Genomic DNA, 13,099 nt, shown 5'->3' on the forward strand with positions numbered 1-13,099 from the left:
AAAAGTAAGACTTCCAGCTTTCCAAGTATTTCTGCTCCATGTTGGCATTTGAATTTTGATGTGAAACATTCCTGTGATAATTTCTGCAAGCTTGTCTCTTTTGGAGGAAGGCGTTGACTTTTCCCAGTTTCTACAGAACTCTTCATGGTTTTATCTTTGTTTCCTCTATCATAATTTTTTTTCTTGATAATTGTTAAGCCTACTTCTTTCTTGTTTCAAGGTTTTGAAAACAGGCATTTATAGCTTGGTTATTGACTACATTCCTACTTGTAACTGAAAGGAGGACTGTGTCTTATCTGAAGTATTACTTGCCCATGTAGTAGTAGTTTGAGTAACATAGGTGCGTGGTATACTGTTACTTTTATACACAGAATGTCTGAAACAATGTATTAAAAGCAATCAGTGCATAGGGAATAAGGAAAAATTGTTCCTTTAATGCATACTCACATCTCTCCATGCCAGCTGCAAGAGGATTGTGCTCATGCTTGGAGGTGGTGATGCACTCTAATGGAAAGAGCAAATGCCTAGGAGTAGCTTGCTACTGGCTCTGCTGGCTCAATCTGCACACCTTTGTAAAATATTTTGAGATTTCTGGATGATAGGAAGAGCTAAATACTATTTAAGCCTGCTTAGTTAGTTAGTAGGCTTTAGTCTGTATTATTTTTGGTTTGTGTATTACATGAATAGAGTGTGAAACTGCACGGATAATCTTTTGTTCTTGGATACTGCACTTCCCTTTGGCCTCTCTCTGGCTTCATTTTATTGGGTGTTAAAGAATACAGAGCAGAAGTAAAGAATACAGAGCTAGAAATATTTGAGCAACGAGGAGGTGCATAAATAGCAAACATATTGAACTGTGAAGAAGAACTGGGTTTTTGGATGCCTCTGGAAGAGCAATGACCCTCTTGCTGTGTTACTGTGGGGAGGTGACAGGTGCATGCTGTCCCGTGATTGTCCATGTAGCTGGTACTTCCTCAGTGTCCAGCAATGTGCTCCCTCTCCTGCTTTGCGAAAAGGCCACTTATCTAAGCAGTGACAGGAGATCAAAGGGTAGCTTCAGAGCCCCATAGATGACAGATGTGTATTTATGGCTTTAATCGTTTAAGTGCAGCTCAGAATCCTAACCAGCACTTCCAAACTTCCACCATCATAGTCTGCTGTGCATTGTCATGGCTGCAGCACACCTCTTTTCTATCTGGACTGTGCACAGAAGACCTGTACAGCAGCTCAGGCAGCACGGGCTGCCCAAATACTCAGTTTGCCCTTCCCTCTGGGATGAGGGCAGCAGGCTGGGTTTTTCCATATCAACATGTAATAGCTCACTTAGTACAAGAAACATGCAATGTAGCTGGAGAACCTTGCTCTGAGTAATCATCTGTAACTGCAAGTGAAGATTTCTAAAAGCAGATCAGTAATCTGGAAAAATTGTATGTATTTTGTTAAAGGAAGTCTCTGAGCCACAAATAGATGGATGTTGGGAAGAGTAGTCTGGGGAATTGTCACTACGCCCCTGCTCCATGACCTTCACTCAGCATCTGCTGTTTGCCATGGGCCTGGACAAGCCAATCAGCCTAAGTGGCCCTTTGGTTTCACCTGCTGGGGCCATTCTAGGTGCAGCAGGGCACACATGACCGTGAATATATCTCTGTGTGTATGTGCAGAGATGGCTGAGTGGACATTCACTGGGGAGGATACAGCAGTGGGCACATAACTGCAGCACACCATCATTCCTTTCCTGATACTTCGTCTTATTTTCATGCTTTTTTTGCAATGCTCGTGACTACTTAAAGACCAGCATATTCAACATATTTGCCCTTTGTTCTTTGTGTGTCTCCTTTAGTGAGAATCACCTAAACTTCTGCAATTCTAGCCCAGTGTTTGCAATTCAGTGTGTATGGTTACCAGAATGCCATGAACTTCTTATACTACTATTATTATTGTTATTGTTATTATTTTGTTTAATTTACTTATTGGTTAAGAAGCTGTAAAAATAAGGCCAGGCTGTGACAAAAAGAGATAGATAGTCTAAAACTGATGCTAAATAAATAGTCTCTTACTGCATCAGAAATGGAGATGGAACCCTTGCAGAGCAGTTTTTAATGTGTTACAGAGGAGGGTTAAGTGACACTTCCCTTTGGTGTGGAATGTGAACGTTGGCTTTGTGCATGGCAGAGTATGATGTTATCCTGTGGCACAGTGATTTCACCTGCTGATTTTTAAGGGACTGTCCCACGTCTGAAGCCTAGGGGCTTCTGTAAAATATTATTAATTCAAACCCATACTTATCTCCAAAATGTCCTTGTCTAGAGTTTCTACAAAGTCTATAGAGGCTTGATGCATGAAGAATTATTTTTTTATCAAGCACCTGCTTTCTTTGTCTAGCTCAGTTATGCAGCAAGGTTGTTTTTATAGTATTAAGAAGTGAGCAGTATATTCCATATGCCACCAAGCTTTGTAAAGAATCCTGCTGATGACAATTTCACAGCTGCTGAGAAATAGGCCAAGGCTTCCCTATAAAGTGACAGTAAGGAAAAGAATATCTATTCCGTTAGTATTGGCCATGCATCCTCCCCAACTTTTTCCCTCTTGAAGGAAAATGTTAGCTCTTCCGAACTATGGAACAACAGATGGTGACAGAAACCAATTTCTACTGCAAAGCCGTTTGGTCAGGAAGTATCAAAAAATGTTTTGGAATTGTGGAAATTAATTCTTGGCTGCAGGGCTACCAGCAGCCTACTGGAAATGAGACATGAAGCAAGTGCTTAACAAATATGAGAGCCTGCTTGGCCCTGAGAGAAATGGCTTTGGTCAAACATTTTGGAAATTAAGAACTTTATATGCATAGGGTCTGGACTTCAGAAGTGTTCTGAGTATTATGGATGTTATACAGATTAGGTTCTTAATTTCTGGTCACTGGTTGCTTGACCAGCTACCAAAAAAGTAGCCTTCAAAATATGCAGAATGACCTCCAGCTGAGACAAGCTTAATATAGCTCCTCCTGGCCTAGTCAGGTGGAACCTTCCCTTTTGGCTCAGCCGATTTGCTGCCCACAGACCATGAAAGTCCCAGGGATCTGGTAACATACAGACACAAAATTAATGCAGAAACAGCACAGGCCACTCTACTCATGGGTTGTGTTTAGTAGGTTGTGTGTGCCTGCAAGTTGCTGGATACAGCAGGTTCCTTTGGCGATTCCTGTACCTGACCAAATGCATCTCCTTGGAGAACAGTTTGAGAAGGAGAATTTGTTTACTTTTTGGAATTGCACCATGGTTGTCTGTCTGTGCCGTTAACTGGCTGAAATAATCAGCAACATGTTTTTTCCCCTCAAAATTTCTGTAGTGAGTCTTAGCTGCTCCTATAGAAAATGGCTTGGGAGAGCTCCCCATACATGTGGAACATAAACGATAGTAGCTGAGCCATCTTGTTTTATCTGTTCTGTTACAAACCTATACCAAATTGTCATAATGTCATGTCACCAGCAACACAGAGCAGATGGAAGTATATTTCCACATATTGACTCGTGTTACTCTGATAAAAGGAGTTTGTTTCTCTCCTTCTGTCAAGCCTGCTAGCCTCTGGCAAGGGACACAGGTCTCAGCTAGGAGAACTTGACCAATAATGTTCAAGTGACCATCTGATTAAAATACTCTATCATTGGCCAGTATAGTTAGCCTGCACCAACAACTGTTTGGAGTAGCCACTTCTATTTCTTACATCTGTGTAAGGCAAATTAAACCAGGTAGTGTTTTTCCAGGTTGAGGAGATGTTGGGGAATTAACCCTTGAGGAAGCAGATATTTGGATTTTATAAGGATCCGTTCAAGGCCCTAATATTAGGCCCTCTGGAGACCAATCTCAATAAAGCAAGTGTCAGGTCTCTGAACTGTCCATTGTTATAGAAAAGTGACAACTCCCTGAACATGGGTTGCGAATGCTGTGTGTTAGCTACCAAAAATACAATTTGCAAAAAGCGCCGGGAAAATCCTGACAGATAAAATAACTACAGTTGTGCCGTGAGCATCTGAAAAGCAGATATCTTCTGTGTTTCTGTTAGTGGTGAGTGGTATTTGACTTGATGAGAGCACTGCTCTCAGATTGAAAACACACGAAGCTGAAGTCAAAAGGGAGTCAGTTTAATCATTAACTGACTCACCTTCTAGATGTGACAAGTAATGAACCATTCTAAACTTGCCTGGAGCTTTCTTTGGGACAATACCCACAGGGGAAACCCTCTTTCGCTCAAGTGAAGCATTATCAAATGGGCCCTCTATTTTCCCCAAATGCCAGCTCTTTTCTGTCTTGTCTCTAACCACCTGAGGACATATAACTGCTGATCTCAGCATCCCAGCCAACATTTGCATCTCGGGGCTCGAGTACAGGATAGTAAAATCCCCAACACAGCCGTTTTTACAAAAATTGCACATGCTTTTTGTTTGTTTCTTCTTTTCTTATTAGCCTGCTCCCACAATGGGGAAGTGTTTTAACTGCCCGTGCTGGGATTTCATGTTAGCAAACCTCTAACCAGCATTTGGCTCTTTCCACTTTCTTACTTTGATTTGGATGACTGCCTGAAGCACCTGCTAATGGCCTGAAGCGTTGGAGCCGAAATTTGCAGTTTGTGTCCCACGCTCACTCTGTTTTGTTACCTCCTTCTGGAGCACCTGCTCCGTGGTCTGGGCTCAAGAGCCTGCTTTCTTGCTGCCTGCTGACAGCAGCACTCCTCACAGCTCTGCCTCCTCTCAGCTTTGTCCTGCTCTCTGTAGCCCCTGCTTCAGCTTTGCCCGGGTCTTCAGGGTAACATCAACGTGTCCTGCCTGTTCCAGTGCTTGAGAGAAGAATGGTGTTCCCCCTGGTACTTGGGAACAAAGGTGATGCCCAAGTAAAGTGATGATTGTGGTCATCCTAAAACATTTGCCATGGCATTCACCAGCAGAGTTTTTGAGTTTTTAAAAATAGGTTTTATAGGGAAATTGTGAACTAGGCCAGCTGGCTGAAATCAGCTTGTAGGTCAGCAGAGGTTAGAAGCCACCTGGCAATTCAGTGCTCAGGAAACATAGGAAAAAATGTGCCCACTTAACAGAGAGGGACTAAAAGAAACTCAGAATATCTGAGGAGCACTTCTCCTTTCTCCTGCTCCCGCTGCCTTTTGAGGATCTGCATGCTTTTCCATGAGATTGCTCCTTATGCCTACCCACAGGGAAGGCTGTTAGAAGTAGCTCTTTAGGCTACTGAAAAAATGCTCCTCCTTGTCAAGGGGCAAAGCTAGTGGAGGACTTAAGGGGTAACACCTTCCAGCAGGGAATTTTCTTTCCAGTCTACCTTGGGAAGCGTTCATTTCTTTCCCAAGAGTCTTGGTCTGTGCCAAAGGTATTGTTTACATGGACGTTCCTTTTCCAAAAAGGTGGTTTTGTTTCTGTGTTAGAAGGATGCTGTTAACAGCAACAGAAGAACTAAGTATTGGCTTCCTGCTGGTCCCCTTGCTGACAGGGTCATCCTGCTCCGCAGTGAGCTGCATTCCTTAACAAGCCACACTGTGCCCCCCACCCACCTTCCACATGGGTGCTGTGTGGGGCTTTCCCCAGGAACAGCTCCCTGAGTGCCTGGGCTGCACACTGAGGCTTGTTCATACCAGAGACATCTGCTCTTGCAGAACTGGGCAGGGCAAGGATTGATTTTTTTTCTTTTTTTTCCTTCTTGCTTTCCTTTGGTTGCCTCAAAATAACCCTAATTAATTTTGTGGAGAGTTTAGTGTGCTCCCATCATGGGATTGCTCTTTGTGCAGATCTCTTGCATGCTATATTTAGGTATGGTTTTTGGAACACCATGTGACCCGAATCAGATAACTTCTGAACTACTAATCATGTCTTTGACACTGACTCCCTCCGTGGCTTTGGGGCATTTTATGGTTGTTTCCCTACATAGAGAATGAAAACAGATATACTCATCTGCCTTGTAAGAGCGTCTGCCAGGGTTAACAAGTATTTAAGACATTGGTTTCAAGTAAATTTGATTTTATTATTTCTACTGTAATCTTAGTTGTATTATTTCTTAGATGTTTACTATTCTAAAATGATCTGTTGCCATCTTAATTTCCTTAATGAATGCCCCTATTTCACCATTTTAAATGAAATTAGTTTCTTCTGTGTTGTAGATGAAAATAGGGCAGAAAGAAAAAAGCTAAATGCCCTCATTTCCTGCCCCACACAAATTTTCTTCCTATATTTACTAGTTGATCGATCCATGGAGATGAAAAGCTCAAAACATTGACCTGAACTATTTCCCCTTGTGCTAGCTACATCCCTTTTTTAACATGGGAAGTTAGTTATCTGCTTGGTTTTCCCCTGCTTTTTCGAGTTGTGCAGCCTGACTTGTATCTTGTCCTCTTGCACTGCTTGAGGCCCCTCCAGCCCTGGAGGAAGCAGAGCTCCCTTTGGCTCCACATGCTGCATGGCTGAGGTTTGGAGCCTATGGTCCATTTCAAGGCATCATCTCTCGTTGTTCATGTCCATAATTGCTGCTTTTTGTGTCTTGGGTGCTTCTGCAGGGAGCTGGAGTGCTGGGATTTCTTCTGGCCTCACCTTTTTTTTTGCCGTAACCCTTTAAGACCTTTCCATAGGCAAATGGATCAAAAGATCTGCTTGGCCTTTCACTGATAGGAAAGGAGCTCAGTTTGACCAGGTAGCTAGTCAGATAAAGAAGTGGAGAAATTATGGCAATGCTTCCCATCCTTTAGGAAGCAGTGAACAGAAGGGAAGAGGATTCTTTCTTAAGTAAAATTTATTGTCTAATTATAAATAGTAGCTCCTCCCCCCTTTCTTAATTCCTTCAGAATTAAATCCTTTGCCCAAGCGCTTGTTCTTTCCCTCTTACAATGGCAGTAAAAAGCAAAATAATACATAAACTAAAAATTCAGCTTTGAGAAAAAGGCCGATAATGAAATATCTGGCAAAGACTCTGCAATATGTGTCTGTCAGAGAAAAAAAGCAAACATTCTTACATTTGAATCTCTGAAATGTAACTGCACCAGACTAGTTGGGGAAAATTTGTTTGAAGATGTATTACGTTCCACGATCAAATGGAAAAAATGGCACCTGTCATCATATTTAGAAAACAGCTGGGTAACATGGCCAAGTGCCATAGTCTCTTTTCACATGGCCTTTATGCTGAAACCATCCAAGCTCCATTCTCAGCAACTGGAGAAACCCTGTGCCTTTAAATGGTTACAGAAACATCTACTTAGGGGCCAGCTCTTATTGCAGCAAAGCCTGCTTCTGATGCTTCTAATTAGCGGTTAATGGATTATACTTTACTTTTATAACCAACCCAGCAGGCACTCTTCTATAGTATTTTTCGGCTATTTTTGGTAGAAGATATATGCAATTGCGCTGCTCTTCATGCTTTCATTTTGAGCATGCAGAAAATATTAGAAATAAAGCACTATCTGAGATTATTTTACCACTCAAATGCTTAAAGTCCGATTATGCATTTACTTAATTCCTTATGCATTTCCTAATTTCCTATTTTCTTTCATCCAGTATCTTAGAAAACTGTAATGGGTTAATTGCCCTAACTGATCTAGACTTTGATGCAGAATCTCCTAAATACATACTTATTGTTAATTAAAATATTTATATACCCAGTGAAAAGCGTGTTTTTTTTAGACTTGCAAACACAGCTCCGATATGTATTCGTTTAGGAAAAAAACATTTTTCTAAGTGAGTCCACGGGTACATTCAGAAGTTTAGATGTGCTTGTAGAAACTAATGATTTTTATCCTTGCTTGGAATTAAAATAGCAATGAGGTTAGTAGCATTAAAGATTTGCAGTGCTACATGTGTGTGTGTGCCATACATATGTGGGTATATATGTGTATATATCGTATATACACAATATCCATAGTGTGTATACCAACTTGGGGATGTGAATATAAATCTATGCTTAATAAAGAAGTAAATTTCATAGGTTTTGGTCAGAAGTTTATACTCCCTCGGGGAATTATTTTGATGTCAGTTTGTAGCAGGAAACCTAGTTTGCTGAGTCTCTCTTAGAACCTGCTCTGTTCACTGAGGCCACGCTTCCAGTAGGACAAGGTCTAACATTGGTTAAACTGGAACAGGAGAGGGAGCTCTCACAGCACAGGCCAGGAAAGGGGAGGATGAGGTACCCGAGCCCAGGAGAAGAGGGGTAGAGGCCACGAACTGCAGGTGAGATGCACCATCACTCTATTCCTAATTACTGTGGTCCCTTCACCAAAGTGGCTTCTCCATCCCTTACTTATGTCACAAAAAAAAAAAAAAAAAAAAAAAAAAAAAGGAGTTGGCTTAAAAAGACAGGAAATGGCTTAAGAGAGAAGCTACAGGTTAGTTGATGAGAAGCTCAGTAAAACCCATCAGTGTGCTCCTGCATCCCAGAAAGCCAACCATATCCTGGGCTGCAGCAGGAGCAGCATGGCGAGCAGGTTGAGGGAAGGGATTCTCCCCCTCTCCTCTGCTCTGGTGAGACCCCGCCTGGAGTGCTGTGTCCAGCTGTGGAGTCCCCAGCATGGGAGGAATGTAGACCCATTGGAATGAGTCTGGAGGAAGCCACAAAGATGCTCAGAGGGCTGGAGCACTTCTCCTGTGCAGAGAGAAGTTGGGGTTGTTCAGCCTGGAGAAGAGAAGGCCCTGAGGAGATTTTACAGTCTCCAGTACCTAAAGGTGACATGTAAGAATGAATGGGGACGCACTATTTAGCAGGGTGTAATGATAGGACAAGGGAGGATGGCTTTGAACTGGCAGAGGGCAGCTTTAGATGAGAAATTAGGGAGAAATTTCTGCTGTGAGGATAGTGAGACGCTGGAACAGGTTGCCAAGAGAAACTGGATGCTTCAGCCCTGGCAGTTTTCAGGGCTGGGTTGGATGGTGCTTAGAGCAACCTGGTGTAGTGGAAGCTGTCTCTGCCCATCAGAGTGGGTTTGGAACTAGATGACCATTAAGGTCCCTTCCAACCCGACCGATTCCATTGTTTTATGGTATTATGACTTGCAGCAAAGGAAGTGCCACCTGCAGGACTCCTGCTTTGAAAGCACTGCACTTGCTGGGTACAAGACTGTACAGCACTTAACTGGTATGGTTGTGTTTGTTGAATGCAGTGAATTTCAAAAGGCTTTCCAGAAAAATATTATTTTTATGCTATTATTTTTACAGAGCAAAGACTAAAAAGAAAAGGAAGGGAAAGAAAAGGAAAGGCTGGATAGTGGTTATTATGTGAAATAGCCCCCTGACTGTGATGAGACATGGGCAACTTACTTTCCATCCTGGTTCTTGAGGAGGATGGATTTGGGCTTTTCCTTTGTCTTGTAACATTCCCAGAGGAGGAGGCTGGCTGTGCAGGTGACGAAGAGCTGTTGTTTCCCTGCCCCTCGCAGTGCCTGTGCGTGCTGTAGGTGGGGATGTGCTGTAGGTGGGGAACAGAGGGATATCTGCTGGGCAGGGCCAGTCCCACCTTGTTCCTGGAGCAGGTCCTCACTGTTTAAGCCACGTTCCTTTCCATTTTCTTCAGGACAGTGCAGCAGGAGACCACCCTGTTCTTGAATCAAGGCCATAGTTGAGCCTCTCTGCAATTGTTTCATGTTTGCTCACTTGTAATCAGCAGAAGCTATTCTGACATGCTCAAATGTGCTGTTATGTTTCCTTTAAGAAATAATGAGATTAATCAATCTTTTTTCCCCTTAAAAGAGCTCCCTCTCCCCTTAGCTTGGCTTTCTCCCTAAACTCCTGCAAAGGTAAAGTCCATCTTTAAGCCTGCACTATCTTGTCCTAGTGCACTGTAAATGGTGTATGAGGGCTGCAGGATTTGCCTTCCCTCAGCCTCTGTCTGAAGTGTTGGCCAAAGCACGTGGCTCCTTGGAGCTGCATTTCTGACCTCCACGTCAGAGTAGTGAAGACAGGTCTGAGGCACCTCAAGTTCAGTGGTAGCATCCCGAGATCTCATCAGCCAGAGCTCTGGGATTGCCCCTCCGAGCTTCCTCTCTCAGCAGTTCTGGGCCAGGCAGGCCGAGCTTTGCAGTAGTTGAGGTTATTGAGGAGAACTTCATCCCAAAGAGTAAGGCTCCCTCAAGCACAGTTTGGTTTGAGTTCTCAGAAGGTCAGCGTGGGAAGCTCCCCATAAAAGCTGAACTTTGATGTTGTCAGCCAAGACAGATTCAGAAGATTTGGGAACATTTCTTTTCCCTCTTTATAATTATGTGAAACGCGGGAGACCTGTGAATAGGGTATTTTTAGATTGTACTTTCACATATACAGTATCATAGTATGACAGCAAATTAAAATTCTTATCAAATCCTTTTTTTTTTTTTTAAAGAAATGTAACTCATAGTGGAAAGTTTGATAAAGAGCAGTGTGCTGCTTGGCACAGGAATTCTGCTCTTGTTACTAAATGAAACATCACTGGTTACTCTCATTTAGATGAACACTTTTGGAAGTTCTTTTTTTTAAGGCTAGCGGATTGGACTTCTAATTTTAACTCCTATGGTTTATAATTAGAAACATTTCCAAACTTGTTTACAAACACCTGCACTTGACAGTATGTGTCTGCAATTTTAGAAGGACTCACTTGTCACTTCCAGTGGGGGTTGAGAGGGCATCTGAGTTCTTTGTGTTTGTACAGTTAGTTTCAGGACACTGGAACAAAAGTGCATTTTTAAAAATAAGAGTATGAGAATGTGATGTTTTGTGAGGGGGTTGCATGCACCTAATTAGCAAACAGGTGTTATTGAGTAGTTGTGTATTATTTCAAAGTCAGTGGAATTGATTGTTAGTGGTCATTTGGAGCAAGATCTGAACTGGCACCCAAAGGAGAAATTCCAAGAACTAATTTTAGCAGTTGAGCCTCTCAATTGGAAAAGATGCTTTACAGGTTTTCTGTTTTTATCTGTACTTAAGACATATTACTTTCTTGCCAGCTGTCCTTAAGAAGTTATTCGGAAAGAGTTTTAAATGACTTGTGAAAAAATGATTGCATTGCTATTTTATGTGAATTTGGAAGTGAATTGCTGAATGTATAGTGAATGGTGGAGCATGGCTCCCCTTGTTCCTGAGTGGGATGTGTGTGTTAAACAAGTCTGTATGCAACTTGTTTGTATTGTGGTGAGTATCATGCTATGTTACTAACTGGTCAAGTGTATCATCACATTAGAAGTGATCAAAATAATTTACCAAAATAAAAAAAAAAATCATTTTGGCACTTTATATCTGACTTTAGCTGCATCACATAGGTTAACAGTGTTGCTTATCAATTCCTAGTGTAATGGGAAAGGTTATTGTTGCTAAAAATTGATGCTGTGTGGGAGGGTGTCAGGAAGAACCCTCCAAGTATGCTTCAAGGGTACAGCTGAACCAGAAGTAGTCAAAGCAGACTTAAGCAGTAGTGGCATAAGGTGTCCTATTGATTGCCTAATGCTCATGTTGTTCCTAATTAGTATGAAAAACTCTGGTTAATTAGACCAGCCTGTTTGGCTGTTGTGTCCTCTACCAGGAACCATGGTCTTAGAGAAACTCCAATACAGAAGAGAATAAAGAAGTCACAAAGCAGAATGATTTTCACTTTCTGCTGTGTTGGTGTCCATAAAAGCATGGCCCTGGATCCATTTGAGGAATCCACATTGATGTCAAAGGATCATGTCCTCAGAGGCACTTATTCTACCAATTTCACTGAGAGTGGCTATAAGTGGAGTTAGGCACCTAAATACCTTTGGGTATGCTTGTTCTTTGAAAGCAAACCTGCAGCGTGCAGCCTCTTTGTTATGCTTGACCCCTCTGCAGGGCACACAGCATCACTCACTGGGGGGCTCTTCCAAAGCAATTGCTCAAAAGTAAACAAACAGATAATTATATAAAGCTTTTGGAGTATGATGCACAAGTCTGAAGAATTAGCTTTTGCTGTTTGTAAACCAGCTGTGCCTCATATCTGTGTTTCTGAATTCCTTTGAGAAGTACAGTTTTAACAAGCATTCACTTTCTGTAGCAAACAGGCTTTAAATTTTTTTTTTACTTTTGAAACAAGTAGGCTAGCTAAAATTATGATGTTACTTAGATACTGCACAGCATAATTTCTTTGCTGCAATTAATAAATTGTGTTGTAACCATATTAGGCTATTACCATGTTTGAAAATAACTTCAAACATATCTTACAAGCTCCGGTGTTGTCAGGGTCCCAGTTCATCAGAGTTAGAAATACGCGACATTTTAGAAATGGCTCGTGATTCAAATATGACCAGAGAAATTAGACTTAAGTGGAATTTAATGCTACTTCTTGCTTAACTAGAAATTTCTCTTTTTATGGTGAATTATATCTGGAAATAGCACTTTCATAACTGATGTACTGAGAGAAATGCCAGTGTTTTCAGTTTTCCTCTTTTTCAGTTTGCTCATGTCTGTTCTATGCCCACTTTCTTAAGTGTAAATATGTTTCCAAAAATTTAGAGAAGGCTTGAAGGCAAGATCTGTGCAAGTGTATAAAGATCCAATGATCCAGCAATACCTTGAACATGGGCAAAAACCTCTTTGATATCAGAAGTCTTGACTGACCATGAAGTTAGTGAGAAGATTTCTCAGATGTTCCTGATAAGTAAAAAAATACCTCTATGGAATATTTATAGAGTTATCTAACCTTCATGAGCCAGACCAGTTCTTAAGTGTGAATGTTTGGTGTACATGTGAAGTGATCTGTTTCCAGGATAACCTGCCTTGTTCCTATAGGGAAACTGCACAGAAAAATCTTTCTTTGGGTGCATTTAAAATGATACGATCTTCCTCAGGAAATGGTAATTAAAGTAAATACAGGAGTCATGAATGGAAAGAAAATGAGCTTCAGAGTTCTGCTTTGATTCTTCTTGTAAAAAATAATTCTTACTTCAGGTAAAATTATTGCTCCTCGCTAAGGATCCCATGGTATGATTGAGTACTTTGAGCCATAGCATGCACGGTATACCGGAATGGTCTAAGAATTGAATTAATATCCAGGTAACTGGGCTTATGAAGGTATGTCAAATACCATCACTTACCACAGGAGAGGACTGTTGAGAAGGCAATATCTGGTAATGGTTAGAAATCAGCTGT

At 41.6% G+C, this 13,099-nt stretch overlaps 1 protein-coding gene across 10 annotated transcripts in view; it reads left to right on the forward strand.

The window, feature by feature from the left end:
* The window catches only part of ESRRG (estrogen related receptor gamma), a 372,206-nt gene that overhangs the window by 19,803 nt on the left and 339,304 nt on the right, over positions 1–13,099 (forward strand). The gene's annotated exons all lie outside the window — the stretch shown is intronic.

Source organism: Melospiza georgiana, chromosome 3, assembly GCF_028018845.1.
Source record: "Melospiza georgiana isolate bMelGeo1 chromosome 3, bMelGeo1.pri, whole genome shotgun sequence".
Lineage (NCBI taxonomy): Eukaryota > Metazoa > Chordata > Aves > Passeriformes > Passerellidae > Melospiza > Melospiza georgiana.